This window comes from Macaca mulatta, chromosome 15 (genome assembly GCF_049350105.2).
Source record: "Macaca mulatta isolate MMU2019108-1 chromosome 15, T2T-MMU8v2.0, whole genome shotgun sequence".
In the NCBI taxonomy this organism is placed as follows: domain Eukaryota; kingdom Metazoa; phylum Chordata; class Mammalia; order Primates; family Cercopithecidae; genus Macaca; species Macaca mulatta.
Window position 1 is genome coordinate 61,946,857 of NC_133420.1, and position 18,814 is coordinate 61,965,670.

Genomic DNA, 18,814 nt, shown 5'->3' on the forward strand with positions numbered 1-18,814 from the left:
TTAGTTAGCCAAGGGGCAAGTATTCAATTCCAGGTGGTGTGGCCCCAGAGTCTGCATTCTCATACACAGAACTACCCTACCCTACCTCTTACAGATGCAGAGCTGCACTGACCCTCACCCAGCTCCAGGCAAGACTGGCTCCCTCTCTCCTGCGGCTCTCACTGGCTCAGATAGGCCTGCCCTGACCATCCTCCAATGGAGTCCCACTCCTACTACTTTCTCTCACATTTCCCCGCTTATTTCCTTCCCAGCCTTTGGCACACCCTGTAATTACCTTATTTATGTAATGACTTGTTCATTATTTTCTCCAACTAGAATATAAACTCCAGGAAGGCAGAGACCTTGCCTTTTGTTTCAATGTATTCTCGAGGTACCTAGAACAATTTTCTGGCAGACAGCAGGTGTTCTATGAATAACCATTGATTGAAAAAAAATGAAGGACAGTACCATAGATGCTACATGGTACTACACAGGGTCATAAGGTATTGCAATGTTATTCTTCACCTTCCTGTCCTCTTTTTTTTTTTTTTTTTTTTTTTTTAGAGATGGAGTCTCACTCTTCTGCCCAGGCTGGAGTGCAGTGGCATGATCATAGCTCACTGCAGTCTGAGTGAGGCTCAAGTGATCCTCCCACCTCAGCACCTCAGCCTCCCAAATAGCTGGGACCACAGGTGCACACCCACTACACCCAGCTAATTTGTAAATTTTTTGTAGAGATGGGGGTCTCACTATGCTGCCCAGGTTGTGTCCTATTCTTTGAAACCATTGCAAATCTAAGACAGAAGGGAGCCATTACCCCGCTCCCAGCTATATGGACAAAGCTGATATATTTAGAGCTGTGTCTGACTGTCAAATCTGCACCCCCCACCCAACCAACCTGGGTTCTTGAGCACATAGTGATAAGCTTGTGTGAGGCAGGGATTGAGACTTCTGATTAGCCTTCTGTGACCTCCCACCACCTAACAGTATTTACAGGGCATTGCCTGTTGTTGATGTTAGTATCTGATCTGAACACCCTCCAAATAACAAAAAGCCCCTGCCCCTTGAATCAGGAGGCACCTCGAGTACACATCACATTGTCACAAGAACTCTCTGCTGGTGGTGAGGTTCAAAACCAATGCACATGCTTCAACAAAAAGCACTATTTACTCCAATGGTGGCTTCAAACACTTATTCAGCTTGCCTATGAACCCTCTGATAAAAAGAATTTACTTTTATCCAACACCTATCACATGGAAACACCCTGTTAGACACTTTTACACATGATCTCATTTAATCTTGTGAGTTTGGAATTATTATTATTCCCCTTTCACAAATAAAAAAAGTGAGGCTCAGAGGTCCAATACTCCACAGCCAGCAAGGATTCCAGCCCAGGTTCAGAGTCTCCAGAGCCTCTTCCTGCTGCCCTTTCTCTGAAGTGCTCTGCCTTCTCTGTGCTTCCACCTGGCTCACTGTTCTCATCTGTCTCATGCTTTCCCAGCTCTCACCAGTTCCTTGCTCGTACCAGCTCCTTGACCTACACATGGCCTTTCTATTCCTCACCACCTGTTGAAATCCTCTTCTTCCACCTTCCACTGTAAAGCCTTCTCCAATATCTCCAGTTGGAATTCGCCCTCCTTAGTGTTCACAGGGATCCCAGGCGATAAAGCCCAGAATGAAGATCCTGTGGCACAAGCCTCTTTATTCCTCACCAGAACCTGAGCTCCTTGAGGGTAGGGCCTGTTGGTAATTTTCATGTTTGTGCCTCCCGAATGAGTAGTGAGAAAGTGCTTGCTGAACCAATAGAGAATGAAGAGGGAAAAGACTGGTGGCATTTGAATGCATCAGAGAGATAAAAGGCTCTGGACAAATTAGCTTCGAGGATGGGGTCTCATTCAGGAAAGGCAAACAAGTACCACAACTCTGCTCTGGTCACCAGGCACACCTTCACCAGCTCTCCGATTTCATAATGCTTGAAACTTAAAACCAGGATGTCGAGGAAGGACATAAAATCATAAAATCACTTCTGCGAGAATTCTTTCATGGTAACGCGTTTCACCCACACACTGGCAACACACTAATTGCAGCACAAGGGGAACAAGATATCGGGCAAAAGAATAAAGTTCTCCTTCTAGCATCACACAGTTAACTACCTCGTGCTTGTTTTGCTGTGGCTGTGCCAGAATGCGTCGGTCCTGGAAAATATGAACTTGGCTCCTTAACCGTATGCACACTCAACACCGACCAAAGGATGCCCGAAATTGTCTCGATTTGAAATCATCTCAACCATCATCTTAAACTAGAAATAAGTAGATGCTGGCCTCTAAGTCAGGACCCCTAGAACAGTGCATTTTTCCCCCCAAACAACCATTCTGAGGTTTTTACAAAAATAACCGACTCACAAACAGAAACGCTTCCTGATCTATAAGTCACTTTGAAAACAAATCATTATGTTGTTGAATATTTCATGATGGTCCAAAGCACTAAAGAAGGCGAGCTGAGCGTTCACCAATCCTCCCCATGCCTATTTTGGGACTTCCAAAGCAAACTGCAAATGCCTCCTTTATTTTCTAAACGCTCATTTGCAAGTGCTAGATGGATTCTTGGTGAAATATTGCCTCCACCCAAACTGACTAAATGCAGAGAACCGGAGGTTCCGCTTCTCCAGAGTTTACAGCTGAAAGATACAGTGAACATCTAGTGAACACGACTTCCACCCTATTTCATAGGTGGCAAAAGCAGGGGGCACTTGCCCAAGGTCACACAGACGGTGGGTGGATGGCAGAGGAGCCACCAGAAGCCAGAGTCTTGACTCCTAACCCTCGGAGTATCCCCTGCTCCCCGAGGCTGACTCAACGCCCCTCCTAAATCTCAGCCAAAGCTGCTGCAAGTTAGCGACGCGACCCCAAAGACTCACTTCCGTGGGTCATTCCTCTCCACCTGCCATGAGTTCTGGAGCTGAGACACTCAGGGATGCCCCTCTACTCAAAAAATAACAACACAGGCACTGGCACTGCAGCTGATCGTCCCTAGCGAACCCCTTCTGGTTCAGGTGTGGCCATCGAGGACGGGCAGGGAGGGTTGGTCTGAGGTCACTCAGAAAGTTGGCACTGGCCGCGGCCGCACCTGAACCCAGGTCTCTCCCCCTCCAGCGTTGCCGCTCTTTCCACTCACTACACCATGCAGATCTCGGAAACTTAAACACACATCGCTACTGTGCAAGCAGTTCACGGTGGCAGCTCCTTAGCTAGCCTACGGACGCGCCCCCGAGCCGGGCTTAGGGACACGAGGACCGGAGGCGGGCGCGGGTCACCCGGGACTGGTGGTGCAGGCGGAGGGCGGCGCGGAGGAAGCCTAGGCGCAGGCCCGGGGTGTGGGGACAGGCAGTCTCCCCAAAACTTTGCGGTGCCGGGACCCCTCCCTTACCTGCAGAGGAGGTGCCGCCCGCGCGGACAAGGACCTAGCGGGCTGACGCTCTCGAAGAGGGGCGGCCCCGCCCAGCGGCGGGCACGGTCGCGGCCAAGGCTCGGGCAGCAGCGCTGCTCGGGCTCGGCTCGGGCTCCGCCTCCCGCGCCGCGGCTGCAGCCGGAGGGGGTGGCCAGGCCGGGCCGCGCCCGCGCCCGCGCCGTCTGGCGGCGGCAGGTGCTGAGGCTGCAGCTGCGCGGCCGCCAGCTGCCGGCGCCGCGACCCCAGCCCCGGGGGAGGAGCCCCGCGCACAGCCTCCGCGGGCTCCCAGGTCCCGGCCCGCCGCAGTGGGCGGTCCCGCTCCCACCCGGGCCCTGCCTCCGCCGCCTGCCTCAGCTCACCGCCGGGGCACGCAGCGTCCGCTGAGTACCCAGGGGGAGACTGAGGCTGGAAGAGGAAAGGGACTCCCCAAGGTCACCCAGACCCGTGGGGTTGGGCCAGAACTGGAACCCCGAAGAGTTCCCAAAACGACCCTCTTCTCACGCCTCGCTTCCGCCAGGAAGAGCCCCAGCTATGGGGAACCCTGAGGGACGGAGATGACTCTGACTCGCCCCCTGACCCCCATGCCCTGCAGGTGTTCGGCTGAAGAGAGAGGGAAAGCGTGGGCCCACGTTAGGCACTGTGGACCACCGCCGCTGCCTCTCTAAACTCCTTCCGCGCTGGGAAACCGTTCTCCCAGCTTTCCTCGGCCCTCTCCAGTCACTCTCTCGGTCTCCTTGAGGGTTCCTCAAACCAGAAGCTCTAAAATGCTGGAACGCCCTGGGACTCTGCACTCAGCCCTTTTCTGACCCCCTGAGCCATCTCGTCCACTCCCCTGGTTCTGGTCCTACCCTACCACCTCTCTGACCATTATACCCAAATGCGTGTGTCTATGCACGAACTATTTTCTGTGCTGAACTCTACTGAACACCTACTAGGTCCATATCCTGCATTAGACACTGGAGATACAATACACCTTTAATAAAGCAGTCCCTGTCCTCACAGAATGTACAGTCTAGGACTATTAAAATACAGTCCAGTTCCTGTAACAATAGCCAGATCCCATAGGGCCAAGGGCACCACATAGGCCTGCACTGACAGAGTGAAGGCCTCCTGGAGGGGACATGCTCTAAATGGAAACCTGAAAGGCCAGTGGAATTGGGCAATGAAAGGGAGGAGTGTGGAGAGAGCCTTTCAGGTTGAGACCACAGGAACAAAGACCCCAAGATGAGAGAGATCCCACAGAGGGAGTGGCAGGAGTTGAGACATAAAGCAGGGGAGTGAGCAGGGGCCAATTCCTGGTCAAGGAGTTTGCACCGTGTTCTCAGTGCACTGGCAGGTTCATGGAGCAATTCTAAGTAGGGATGAGGCACCACCAGATTGGGATGTTAAATCATTCTGGGGATGGTGCACAGGCAGATGTTAACAAGTGCATCCTTCATCCAAGGGCAGTAGGGGGAGACTAGCAGCACTTTGGAGCCAAAGTCTGGATGAAGGCAGGTGCTCCTCCTCTGTGACCTTCATTTCCAAATCCAGGAGTCCATCCAGAAACTCCTGAGTGGCTCCATCGCTGAAAGACCTCCTACGTGACTGCACGCAAAGCTCCCTTTTCTCTCAGTGCCCCAGCCCTCTGCCACCCAGATCCACGGGCTGAGTGAGCCTTTTGCTTTCCTCAGGGGTCTTTGCACTAGATGTAGTATACAAAGTTCTGCCCCAGGAGACAGAAGAGCCGTGAGGGTGGAAGAATCTGAAGCCATAGTGGGAATAAAGAAAACTTTTTAAAAATCAAGTATTCTGTCTCTCTGAATTATTTCTTACAATTGCATGTGAATCTACAATTTTCTCAAAATAAAGTTTAATTTTAAAAATTAGTTTGTAGATAAATATTAATCATCAAATTACTCTCTCCAAGGCAGTTAAACACCAAAAAGCATAGCACTTGTCAGAAAGTAAGATAAGAACTATTCTCCTGTCCAGTGAGCACAAATGTTCCCCATGGAATTTTGCCCTGTCCCCCTCCATTTCCTAGCTACCTGTGTCAGTGTCAGCCTCTCTAGGTGCTGGACCCAGGCCCTGACCCCGCTCTCCTCAGATTCTCATTCTGGTCCCTCTTGCCCCTCAGCCTCTTTTGCCATTGCCCTCATGCCCCTCCTTGGCCTCTTTTCTCCCTTCACTCTCACAGAGCAATTCTATCAGCTGTATGGTTTCAGCCAAACCTTCTGTCTTCCAAACCCAGAGACACAACTGCCTGCTGGACATCGCCTAAATGTCCCTCAGGTGCCCCAGTCTCAACAGAGCCAAAACCAAATCCACATCTTTCCCCCAAATTACCCCTTCTGCATTGCTTCTCTATCTCAACTGGTAGCAGCACTTCCTTCCTCTGGGCACCTAAACTAGAAACCAAAGGGACAGTCTAGACTCTTCCCTCTTCCTGGCCTTCATACTCTACTGGCCACTAAGTCCAATCAGCTCTGTCTCCTTAACTTCTCTTACACATGTCTCCTCCCCCTCATCCTGCTGCCCTTGCCTTCGTTGGAGCCTCACCATTTCTTGCCAAGGCTGTAGTAACCGCCTCCAGTCTTTCCTATTTTCATCCTCCACATACTGCCAGTGATCTTTTTCAACCACAGACCTGACCAGTGACTCTCCTGCTGAAGACACCTCCATTGTTCCTTCTTGATCATGCAGCAAAGTCTTAACTCCTTAGCATCACATGAGTCCACAGTGATCCTATTACCCCTGTGGCCCCATCTCTACCTCCCCCCACACCTGCACACCGAACACCTTATGTTCCTAGGGTACCTTAGGTAATAAGAGGCACATAACATAGTGTTAAAAAAAATGTAGTCTTGAGTCAAACTGCCTAGGTTCAAATCCCAGTGCTGCTGCTTTTTAACCTATGTAATTTTGGAAAAGTTCCATTACCTCTCAGTTCTCGGTTTTTTCCCTCTGCAAAGGGAGCATAATAACAATGCCTAAAACCTAGGAGTGTTCTAAAAAATAAGAGTTCCTGGAGATGAAACAGCATTCATTACTTGCTACCCAGCACTATTAAGAATGCATCTAATCATTGTATGCAGTAAGGATTACTCTACTTATTTTACAGAGAAAGAAACTGAGGCTCCAAGAAGTAAAGTTGCTTGGCCAAGATTCCACAGCTTTAAAATAGCTGCACTGGGCTTCATGTGAAATTCTAAATCCTATACTGCTAAATACTTTACATAAGCTATTATTGCCCTCTGGGAGGCTTCCTTGTTTTTCTAGCCTTTAACCCAACCTGCTGGACAAACTTTTCTTCTTCCTTTAAATCCTGGTCAAAAATATCTTGTCCTCCATGAACTCTTCTCAGTCCTTGCTTTGAGCCTCTGCTATACTTATGTACAGCATACAGCAAATTAAGCACCCAGCACACCCATTACAATGATTTGTTTACATGTCTGTCTTCTTGAGACCTTCTTGAGAAAGACAATGTCTTATTTATTTTTGCCTTCCCGTAATTCCATAAATATTTATTGAATGAATGAATAAATCAACAAATAAAATATATATGTTTCTCAAGTTTTACCCTAACAGCTGTCATTTGGATATAGATTACTTTTAATCTCTGTTTTTGTCACTCTGAAGAGTCATGTTTGGTGAGGGGATAGCATCAAATGATCTAATATTAATATAGAACAAGATATAGCAAGAATGAAATTTCTCATATTGCTATGTGGTTGTGCCTTGTCCCTCTCTGATGTCTCTCTTTTTTTAGTGACACTATGTCATAGCCCATAATGACAAGCTATGTTGCATCCTAATGAGACTTCCTGACTCAAACATCTGAGATTCGAATTTATTTCCCATAAGTACCATTTCAGCTAAAAGTTTGCTTTCTCTATGGCAACGATTATGACATTTGTCATCTGCTAAGTGCCCATACCTTCCCCTTACCTGTATTAATCTCCTTTGCCCTCAAATACTTCTGAGACCTGACTTAATAGTTGGCTTTTCTATACAACTTCCTTCTTAGAATGCCTAACTCTTCCTGACTTCATGTCTATTGTTCCCAAAATAGAATCATTTACTGCTTCAAATTTCAGCTTTACTGTCTGCAGTGACTTAAGACAAGTTTCTGTTCTTCTTCAGAATGATCAAATTCCATATGGTTTAAAAAAAAAAAACAAAACCCTGACCCTGTCATTTTCTATGGAGTAGTGTTTTTAAATGTTAAGTGTTTTAGATGTTAGAAATATTTATTTTGTTTACCAGAACACAAGTAAATTGGCAATTTTAATGCTTCCAGATCAAATTGATGAGAAGCAGTATGGGTGAAAGAAAGAACACCGTATGGGAAGCAGAGGGGAAAAGAGCTATAGGAGTGCTCTGCCACTGCACCCGAGTCCTCTCACTCTTCAAGTCTCAGCAGAATGGAGGAATGGGACCAGAATGACCTTCCAGGTCTCTTTCAGATCAAAAACGACATGATTCCTTAATGGGCCTCTAAGTGGTTATTCATTCATTCAGTCAACATTGTTGAGTGCCTACTACAGACTTAAGACTTCTGAAGTGAATCCACAGTGGATAGGGGATGAAATGGTTTGGTGAAGAGAGTGTTATTACACCACATAAACTGATTGTATGTTCTTAATATTCAAGGTCTTATGCAGAAATATAATGAGACAGTTACATCAAGGCTTGGGTGAGCCACGACTCAGGGACTATAGGAGTACTAGGGTTATTAAAAACAGCCCTATCTGATATCTATGCCAGTACTTCTGCTGAGCTACTTGTAGAAAAGCAGTGCCCTAGAGTTCTGGACCCTAGCTCTGTCCCTGTCTTGCTATGTAGCTATGAGAAAGTCGCATCACCTCTCTGAGCTATACTTTACTCCTCTATAAGAAGTGGCAATTATACCTGATGACAACCAATGTACCCTGAGCTCTAAACCAAATGATTCTTTGAGATTAAGGAAGCTGAAGTGTTAACAGTCACGAAGAGAGGTACTGCTCTTGGCAAAAGAAATTGGGTGATTATCATGAGGATTATATTACCTCTTAAGGACAATTAGATTGTTGCTCTACAGAGAGAAAATTTGACATAAAAACAATATGTTCTTACTCCCAAGATTCGAGGACACCAAAGCAGACATTCACTGCTCACTTCTTAAAAACGAATTGTCCAATTCACTGCATAATACTAAGAATAGGGAGTTGAGCTAGCAAGTTCATTATCTGTGTACTGGTGAAGAGAGATAAGTCTCCCAACACCCTCCAAAACTTGCTTGACTGCTTATCACAGTCATTCTCCCAAAAATGATCTATTTTTACCTTTTTTTAAATGGTAGGGCAGGAGGATGGAAAACACATCTCATTTCTGGATTGCTTCCTTAGCTCTCATCTAAGCCTCGTCTGCTTATATTTCTTTTCCTGTTCCTAATTGCATTCTCTGCTCCTTGATAAAACTGGTATTCGAATCTATTGCTAATGTAATGGACATGACAACTCAGTTAGAAACAGAGGATGGCAATAAGATATTTGTATAGAATTGGGAATGATTATCACAAGTTTTAAAAAATATTCAAGCTCTTTATGTCTCTTGTCAGATGAATTTTTATCTCATTCCTCAAGTGATAAATCTTTCAGTGTTTTGAGAGACAGTTTGAAAAGATAGGACTAGGTTCAGCATCCATTACTCTTGCCTTTTTATCTCTTTTTAAAATTCTCTCTCTCTCTCTCTTTTTTTTTTTTTTTCCTGCTGGCTCAGCTCCTGGGAGATCAGCTCCCCAGAAGAAGGCACGTCTTGAGGTTGTGGTCAGCGTCGAGTGTGGCCCTACCCTGGTCTTGACAACTACATCTGGCCACTTCCCAAAGGCTTCATTCTGCTTTGCATCTGCTGGGTGACTGCAAGTCCCCAGTGCCACTGTGCTCCCCACAGCCCCCAGGGGCAGATGCCACCCTCTCTAACACTATTCTTTTCACCTCTTTACTTTTGCATAGCACTTTTCAGTTTGCAAAACACCAAACACAGCAATCATCTCATTTGATTCTCTCAACAGCTCCTTGAGTTATGCAAGACACACATGACAATCCCCACTTTACAGATGAAACTGAGGCAAGCTCAGAGAATTCAAGTGACTGGTATGAAGTCACAGAGTTGGCAAATGGGATTCAGATTCAGGTTTATCTGGGAAACAGAGCTCTACTGTTGGGGAGGAAAGATGGCTGCAATAGAACTGTGTTATAGAGAAACTTCCTAAATCACCTTAGCATGCCTACCCAGGGGGCTTCTCTGAAGATGGGGGGCCTGCCTCCTGAGCCCCTCTCTCACCCAGCTCCCTGCTGAGGGGACCCAAATTGTGAGCCATCCAGTGAATGGGGCATAGGACACTGTTGCCTATAGCCAGAGCCCAAAGGAGATTCCACACACACAATCCTAGTGCAGGACTGGCAAAGGGCAGTGTCGCTGCCACACTGTCCACAATTGCAAGAAGGACAAAGGCCCAGGAGCTGGGAAGTAGTCGGCCTCGCTAGTGAGTCTGCAGTAAAGGCTTTCAATCCTGGGCTACCTGAGGGGCCCAGCTGACCCCAGCTGAGCAGGGCCCCTCGACAGGTGAGGAAGAACTGTCCCTGCCCGCTTCCTGCACATAGCTCTGCGGGAAGACCCCTGACTCTGTCAACACCTGCCGCTATAGAACGGAATGTCACGGGTGGGCCAAACTATCCCCTGAGGGTCACGCCTAGCCCGCACAGCATCTTTATGTGGGTTGGAAAAAAGCTTCCCCCCTCAGATACCTTTGTGAAAATGAGAAAATATGCTTCCTTCTTCGGGCTGATGTAGCTCCACACCAGGGTACACAGTTCAGCAAGTGGATGTTAGACCCTGTTAATCCTCTCCACCAGATGCCCTTGCAATAAACAAACTACACAATGGCACACAGCAGCCCAACCCCACCCTACTAATTCTGGGAGTGTCCAAAGATCCTAAAAGCCTCTTCCACCTCACCTCAGCCTGGTGGACCCAGCCAGGTAGCTTTGTTCACCACCAGGCCACTGGAGAAGCATCCTTCTTTCCTTTCATGATCGCTGAACTATGGTACCCAAGAAGCCACAAAAGCCCAACCTGCCCAGGCATTGATGGAAGTAGCCAAAGCAGATCAGAGATTATTTAAGGGGAGTCAATAGCTTGAAGGAGCACAATCAAGACGAATAACTAAAAGAGATGAATCACATTGAGATCAATTTAATAGAAGAAAAACTAACTTTTTAGAATCAAAAATGTAAGGAGATTCAAGTAGAGGTTAGAAAGAAATGATCAAAATGAGGAAAAATGGTTTTTGAAAGTTAGACACACAATCTTTTAAATTTTCAATTGTGGAAATGAAAAATGTAATGAACACCACTGAAAACTGATTTAATGATGATTACCAAGCCAAAAATAAAAAGAAATAGAAATTATGAGTCAGAGGATTTTCAAACATTGATGAAATATCTAGAAGATATGCAAATAATAGTACCAAATGGAGCAGAAGAAAAATAACAAAGGAACAAAGCAAAAAATAACAGAAAAAAAGACTAAGCCCATAGTCTTGAATTATCAGATCAAATTTATGCACTTGAATTACCTATACATTAAATGTATGGACTTGAGTTATCAGGTAAAAAAGACTCTAATTTCTACACTGTATTAATTTTAAAACACACACCTAGAACTTCCAGTCCCAGGCATTTCACTGAAAGGGGTAAAATGTCAGGAGCAGTAGACTGGAGTAAGATATTTATGTATGGTTTAATACCTGAGCAACAACTTTAAAAACTACACAGAGAGATACACTCAAAATTACTTTAGATAAATCAAAGTAGCATTCTTAAAAAAGCCCAAGTAGCCCACAGGGAGACAGGAAAAAGAAAAACGAGGAGTGAGAAATGGGGAACAAACAGATGGGAGAGAAGACTTCCAAGAGTTTCCCCTGTGCAGAAAGAAAACAAATAACATAGCAGAGTTAAGTTCTAACATTTTAATAACTATATTAAGTGTAAATAATCTAAATACACCAATCAAAAGACAAAGATTGGCAGAATGGATATTTAAAAATATATCCTGGTGACATTTCTGAACTCCAAGAATAAGGAGTAAATGTCATGAGCTTCCAGGCAATGTGAATAGCTTACCGAAGGAGGAAAAAGAGCCCTCTGGAATTATGGATCCCACAAATAGTCCTTGCCACATTTTATTGAGACCTAATATTTGTTAGGCACTGTTCTAAGCAGTTTATCTCTTTTTAATAACCCTATGGGTTATATATTAATACCCCCACTTTATAAATGAGAAAACCAAGGCTAAATGCTCCCCTGGTCACTCAACTAGTAAGAGCTTGGATTCAAATCCAAGAAATCTAGTGAAAGAAACATTTAAATAAGTCCAAGTCAGCTACCTGAAGGGGAGAAGGATGATAGAGCTTCCAGGCAGAGAGAACAGCCTATGGGAAGGCTCTAAGGATGGAAAGGAACACCTATTAGATGCTATGTATTTTTAATATACTAACACAAAAACTCCAACAAGCAAGTATCATGTGTCTTTTTTGCAGATGAAGATACTCTGCATGGTTAAGTAACCTGCTCAAGATCATCCAGATAGCTGGTGTTGGTGATGGAGTCAGAATTTAAATCTGGTTCTGCTACCCTCCTCTGTTCTGTCAACAGGTGAAAACAGCTTTTGGAGCATATTTCCTGTGGTGATTGTCTTTCTCACCCCAATAGTTTTGCTGTAGTGATCCAGAAATTTAAAATTTAAAGAGCAAAGGACCTGTCCTACCTTTCTAGGTTATTTTGGTCAAGCCTGCTCTGGGTCCGAGAGATCTTCACCTATAAAACATAGAATTGGACTATGTCAGTGTTTTTCCAACTTTGGTAGAAAAGAGACCAGTAGAATCCTTTATTTAACTCAAATCCTACTAAACAGAAGCCTCTTGTAGAGGACAGGTATAAGCAGAGTAAACCTGAATGAAAGTAACTGGGGGATGTCGGGGAGGCACTAGACTAATCTGGACCCCCTCCAGCTAACACATTCCCTAAATTCTGGAAACAGTGCATGGACAGTCTCCAGACACAGGGGAAAATCTTGGAAGGTTTCTCTCCTATCTTAGGTGTAGGATAGGGAGAGGGAGGGATGATCTAGATTTTCTTAAAAACAAGGCTTTATTCATGTTTTGTTACTATGTACCATGTACTGCAACACTGTGTTTCAGCCTATTCTTTGAATCAGGGGGGGATGTCCTGGAAAGGATCTGGGCTGTGGAGTCAGATGTAGCTTGAATGCCAGCTCTTGTTAGCTTTATGACCTTGGACAACTAATGTAACCTCTTGGTTTTCTCATCCTAACACACAGATAATACTGACCTTGAAGGGTGTTGTGATAATTAAATTAACCAGTAAGGATAAAGCACCTAGCACAGGATCTGGGGTGTTGCAGGCATTCAATAAATGGCAGCTATTGTTATACATTTTGAAACTCCCAGCTCTTGACAGTTTAAGTCTGCCTTTTCTTTTGCAATTGGTGGAGTTTGGGTCTTTCTTTCATCCTTTTTTCCTTTCATTTTGTTTTATGCAAACTGACTGGTATTAAGAGACATGATACTTCTTGCAAAGGAAATTTCCATAAAAATCACATGGTCTGTAATCTCAGCACTTTGGAAGGCTGTGGTGGCAGATCACGTCAGCTCAGGAGTCCAAGATCAGTCTGGGTAACATGGCAAAACCCAGTCTCTACCAAAAATACAAAAACAAGCTAGGCCTGGTAGTGCGTTCCTGTAGTCCCAGTTACTCGGGTGGCTGAGGTGAGAGGATGGCTTGAGCCCAGGAGGACAAGGCTGCAGTGAGCCCAGATTTTACTGGGCTCCATTGCACTCCACCCGGGGTAACAGAGCAAGACCCTGTCTCTAAATAAATAAGTAAATAAATAAATAACATGGTGACTTATGAAAAACCATGTACTTATTAATGCCACTGAAGACATTATGTATTATTATCATAATCTGGATCCCGATTAATGACCAGTACACATGCTGGTTAACCTGAAACCAAAGAGCAAATACTCACAAAATAATTCATTGTTAAAACATATTTTTTTTTCCAAAATAAAGGATGATTTTATGAGTCTACTATTGACAAAGATAACCTTACTTCACAGACTTCCTGTCTTAAAATAAGTAATGTCTTGTGCATCATTATGTAGTTGAAGGCAAATCCTGAACTTCCAAAGCCTAGGAGGCCTAAGAGTACGCTTTACTGAAGGCTAAAATCATGGCAGATTTCCTATAATGGATCATGAATTCCTGCCACCTCCCATGAAGCCTAATGGGAGAACATTTCAGAGCGTATGGTACTTTGTCAACTGATACTAATGTGTCCATTAGTGCAGCTCCAGAGGGAATTTCAGTCTGTGCCTAGAGAATGGTCACTTGGGGAAAAGAAACAGCTACTTATAACCCCTTCTTCTCCCATAACTCTGTCCTCGGTTCAGCCACCCCTCCTCCTTCAGCCCTACCAGGAAGAGGCATAGAATAGGGGTATGCCATTAATGGTATTTGTGTTACCTACACTGAACCATAATCCCTTAACACGCACCACCTTGATGTCCTTTGGAGCCCTTATGCAGACAATATCTCATTTGACCTTCATAATACTCCTAAGTGAAGCATCGTTATCCAATTTCACAGTTGAGGAAAACAGGAACACACAGCAGTTAGACCATTTGCTTGAGGCCAGAGGTAAGTGACAGAGCTATGCTTGGCCCCAGTGCTGTGCCCCAAACTCATGCTGGCTGTATAGAGGCATCTACTTGGCCTGAATGGGTTCTATGAATTGTTTTGCAAGGTGTGGCCCAAATTAAGTATATGCAATTCTATTCACTCATTCAAGTAAAATTGACTGGGAGCTTATGGGCAAGGCACTGTGCTAAGTGAGGTGGGATAGTGTCCTGGGAAGTGCATGGACCCTGGAGTCATCCAGCCCATGGATGTATGGACATCCTGGCGTTAGTAAGTGCTCATAAAATGCTAGTTACTTTTACTGAGAGGTGTTATGGAGGATACAGAGATGAATCAGACATGGTCCTGACCTTCAAAAAGCTCTACTAGGAGACATAATGTATGTCTTCAAATAACTGTGATAGGAGGAGAATGTGCTTTTTATCATGAGAGGTACAGAAAACTTCTAGGGCCAAACTATGGGTTGAGGTGTCCTGCAGAGCCACAGCAAATTCCCAGGGTTACAATGGGATATTTAATTTTTCAAGGGAAACATGGCGACACCCAGAATCTACCGGACATGTGCAAACTGCTGGCTCCAGGCAGTTCTCAGATCATGTTACATTCCTATGACATCATATCTTTGCAAAGCTGAGTTTTCATTAGTCGCTGTAATAAAAAAAAAGTCGCTGTAAAAAAAAACCCAATAAAAAGTTGGGTTTTTTTTGCACAAAACCCAACATGGAACAGGAAATGCGTCCAACCTGATGCAAGGTTTGAGAAGTTGTACAGCATCCAACAGGCACACACATCCCTTTAGTAACTTATTGTGGTTATTTTAAAATTAAATAAAAATATAATATTTAAAATGTATGTGCACTTTCTTTCAAACAACTACTGAATTATTAGGACTTCAATGCTTATTAAGTTGTTTGGATCTAACTACTTAATATATGGAACTGTTACACATTTATTTTTACCTGGGGGTGCTATGAAAAATTACTGTGGGCACCATGAAACGAGAAAGCTGGGGAACCTCTGCTCTCAGGGCTTTCATAGCAGGAAGTCACTTTGAGAGGGGAGAGCTGGAACTGTGAAGATCAGGATAGACTCTGAGGAGGAAGTACAGCCAACATTGGAAGCAGGTACTTTACCAAAGTAGGGGTGCTAGAACACATTATAACTGTTTGAAATGGCTCTCCCCTGGGAGCACCCAAGATCTTACTAAGTGGGGAACTTGCAGAATTTTTAGTAAGTCCATCAGTTGAAAAGGCCTTATTTTCTTATCAATTTTGAAGAGTAAAGGATTTAGAAAATAACTCCCATGAGGTTGCAAGCAGGAGACATCCTTGACTTTTTGCACCATGGTCCCAAGATAAGACCCCCTCTCTTTGTGATGATACACAAACAAAAGTTGTTTAAGACATCAAAGATTTATTAAATGGAATCAGTTCCTGAAAGTCTGTGGGCAGAGTTTTATAATCAGGTGGGCAGCCACCTCCCTGACATTATCAGGCTGCTCTCCGGGCCACAGAGACATGGACTGCTCATAACACAAGTCCTTTCATTAAAAACCATAAACCAGGCCAGACGCAGTGGCTCACACCTGTATTCCCAGCACTTTGGGAGGCCGAAGCAGGCAGATCACTTGAGATCAGGAGTTCAAGACCAGCCTGGCCAACATGGTGAAACCTGTCTCTACTAAAAATACAAAAATTATCCAGGCGTGGTAGCAGGCACCTGTTATCCCATCTACTTGGGAAGCTGAGGCAAAAGAATCGCTTGAACCTGGGAGGCAGAGGTTGCACTGTGCGCCGAGATCACACCAATGCACTCCAGGCTGGATGACAGAGCAAGACTCTGTCTCCAAAAAAAAAAAAAGAAAGAAAGAGAAAGAAAAGCATACACCATTTTCCTTTGAAATCAGAATTAAAATCCCACAGTTGTTGTGGGTTATTCAAAAGGTAACACCCAATGATCTCTTTTCTCTCTTGGCACACCTTTTTCACTCACTATCAGCACAACCATTTGTCCTTGTGTAGCATTTTACACTTCTCAATGCACCTTCTCACCTAGCATGCCCTTCTACCCTCACAATCATTCTGAAAGGCAGAGAGGACAGATGATACAGATCCTGTCTTACAGATGAGCAATGCTGGGCCTGGAGAGATTAAGTGATGGCCCTGCAACTTTTCTAGTCTAAGTTTATGCTAAGTGAAAGAAGCCAGACTCAAAAACTACATTCTCTATGATTCCATTTATTTAACAAAGGCAAAACAATAGGGACAGAAAACAGATTGGTGCTTGCTTGCCAGGGTATAGGGGTTAGCAGAAGGGTTGACCACGAAGAAGCAAGGGGGAATTTTGGGGACTGATGGAACTATTCTGTATCTCTATGGTGGTGGTGGTTACATAACTGTGTATGTTTATCAAAACTCACAGAACTGTGTACTAAAAAGGGTGAATTTTATTAAATGCAGTTTCGATTTCTAAAATTGAGAAAACATCAAACCAGTTCAAAAAAGGGGGAGTCAGAATGTCTAATGAGGAATTAAATTGAATGCCAACTTCTGGGCAATACTAATCTCCACCTCCGTTTCTGCTAGAAAATATCGACTAAATTCTATGTTGAACATTAACGGTATATAAAATGGCTCTCTTTAGAGGGGACTTACAAAGAAATTTTGAGTGCTTTCTTCAAGGTTAGTGCAAGCTTAAAAGAGAGGCTACCCATAGGGGACAGCCAATACATGGACAATGCAGTTCATTTTCAATGCAAATTAAAATGAATTCTCATTTCTCCACTGTCATAATGGCAATTTCAATGGTATCTGAAGAGTGAGAATGAGTCAAAAGACAATGGATCAATGTCTTCAAAATTCTGAGGGAACTGTTTTCCACCTAAAATTTCATAGCCAGCCAAACAATTGGTCAAGTGGAGGACATAATAAAGATATTTTCATACTTTAAAAATCTCCAGAACAATAAGAACACATGCACACAGAGAGGGGAACAACACACACCACGGCCTGTTGGGGGGGTTGGGGGTGAGGGGAGGGAACTTAGAGGGTGGGTCAATAGGTGCAGCAAACCACCATGGCACATGTATACCTATGTAACACACCTGCATGTTCTGCACATGGATCTCTTTTTTTAAAACAAAAAGAAGAAAAAAAAAGTCTCCAAAATTTTACCTTCCACATATCTTGTCTTAGGAAACAACTGCAAGAGCTTCTGTAAAAAATTGAGAGTAAACCAAGAAGGAAAAAAGACATGGGTTTCAGAAAACAGAAGTGCAAAATAGAGGAGAGTTGGAGGGAAGTGGGAAGCAGCAGGACAAGAGCTGTGCATTGCAGCAGGGCTGCAAAACAACCATTCCAGATTAGCACAGGAAGGACAAGGACTATGAGAAGGAAGTTTGCAGGGCGGGGGGCGTGGAAAGAACCACTGGTGTGTTTAAGCAGAAATCCAAATGTTGATAGGTACATCATATACATTTTGGGACACTTTGGGAAAACTAGTAATAAATACAGAGAAAATTAAACAAATGAGAAAAACACGCTAGAGAAGTTACACCAAGAAAAGCTAAGGATTGTAAAAGAAAAGCTAAAGGTTGTATAAGACATGTACTTCTTGGCATAGCAGTGAAGGAAATGTGCAAAGTCATAATAAGTAAACACTGGCTATCAACTGAACAACAACAACAACAAAAGCAGTTAAATCTGGGGATTGATGAAGGTGGGAACTGGGGAGACAGTATAAGAACTAAGAGCTCATCCTACCATAGTAGGAAATACCTTTCTATTATTTCTACAGGTAATGTTTAAAATTGATAAATTAATATATAATAGTATAAGCATATGATTTAGAAATGTGGAGGCAAATAAAATAGAAAAGAGAATAATTGAGTGTGGTTCCCTCTGGGGAGAAGAACAAGGTGTTAGAGAGAGATGGGGCAGAAGACTGCCATTTCTTTTTAAATACTGTTGTTAAACACCTCTATTATGGTGGGAACATTTATACTACAGAAATGTGTAAAAACTCCAACTCAGGGCTTCTTCTTTTATTTATTTCTTTATTTAGAGACAGGGTCTCACTCTGTCACTCAGGCTAGAGTACAGTGATGTGATTATGACTCACTGCAGCCTCAACCTCCCAAGCTCAAGTGATCCTTCCACCTCAGTCTCCCAAGCAGCTGCGACTACAGGTGCATGCCACCATGCCCAACTAATTTATTTGTTTGTTTGGTTGTAGAGACGGGGTCCTGCTATGTTACCCAGGCTGGTCTTGAACTCCTGGACTCAAGCAATCCTCTTGCCTTGGCCTCCCACAGTGCTGGGAATACAGGCGTGAGCCACTGCACCAGGCTGCCTTTTTTCTTTCCCAGAGACCTAGTTTACAGCACATCACTGGTTCTCACTGGTTTCTTTTATAGAAGTATTACTTGGATACAAAGAAAACTATTTTAAAAATAGGATAGGCTGGGGCGGTGGCTTACGCCTGTAATCCCAGCACTTTGGGAGGCTGAGACAGGCAGATCACGAGGTCAGGAGATCGAGACCATCCTGGCTAACATGGTGAAACCCCGTCTCTACTAAAAATTAAAAAAAATTAAAAATTAGCCAGGCATGGTGGCAGGCGCCTGTAGTCCCAGCTACTCGGGAG

The 18,814-nt window shown here is 44.3% G+C and overlaps 1 protein-coding gene across 2 annotated transcripts in view; it reads right to left on the reverse strand.

Annotated features, from left to right (window-relative positions):
- Window positions 1-18,814, reverse strand: part of FRMPD1 (FERM and PDZ domain containing 1) — a 152,613-nt gene that overhangs the window by 96,454 nt on the left and 37,345 nt on the right. Inside the window, exon 1 of one of the 2 annotated variants that reach the window (XM_002800037.4) lies at window positions 3,406-3,725. The exons of the other annotated variant lie outside the window; for it this stretch is intronic. The gene's annotated coding sequence lies outside the window, so the exon portion shown is untranslated. Of the gene's footprint in view, window positions 1-3,405; window positions 3,726-18,814 lie in introns of those variants that run through there. 2 annotated transcript variants of the gene reach the window in all.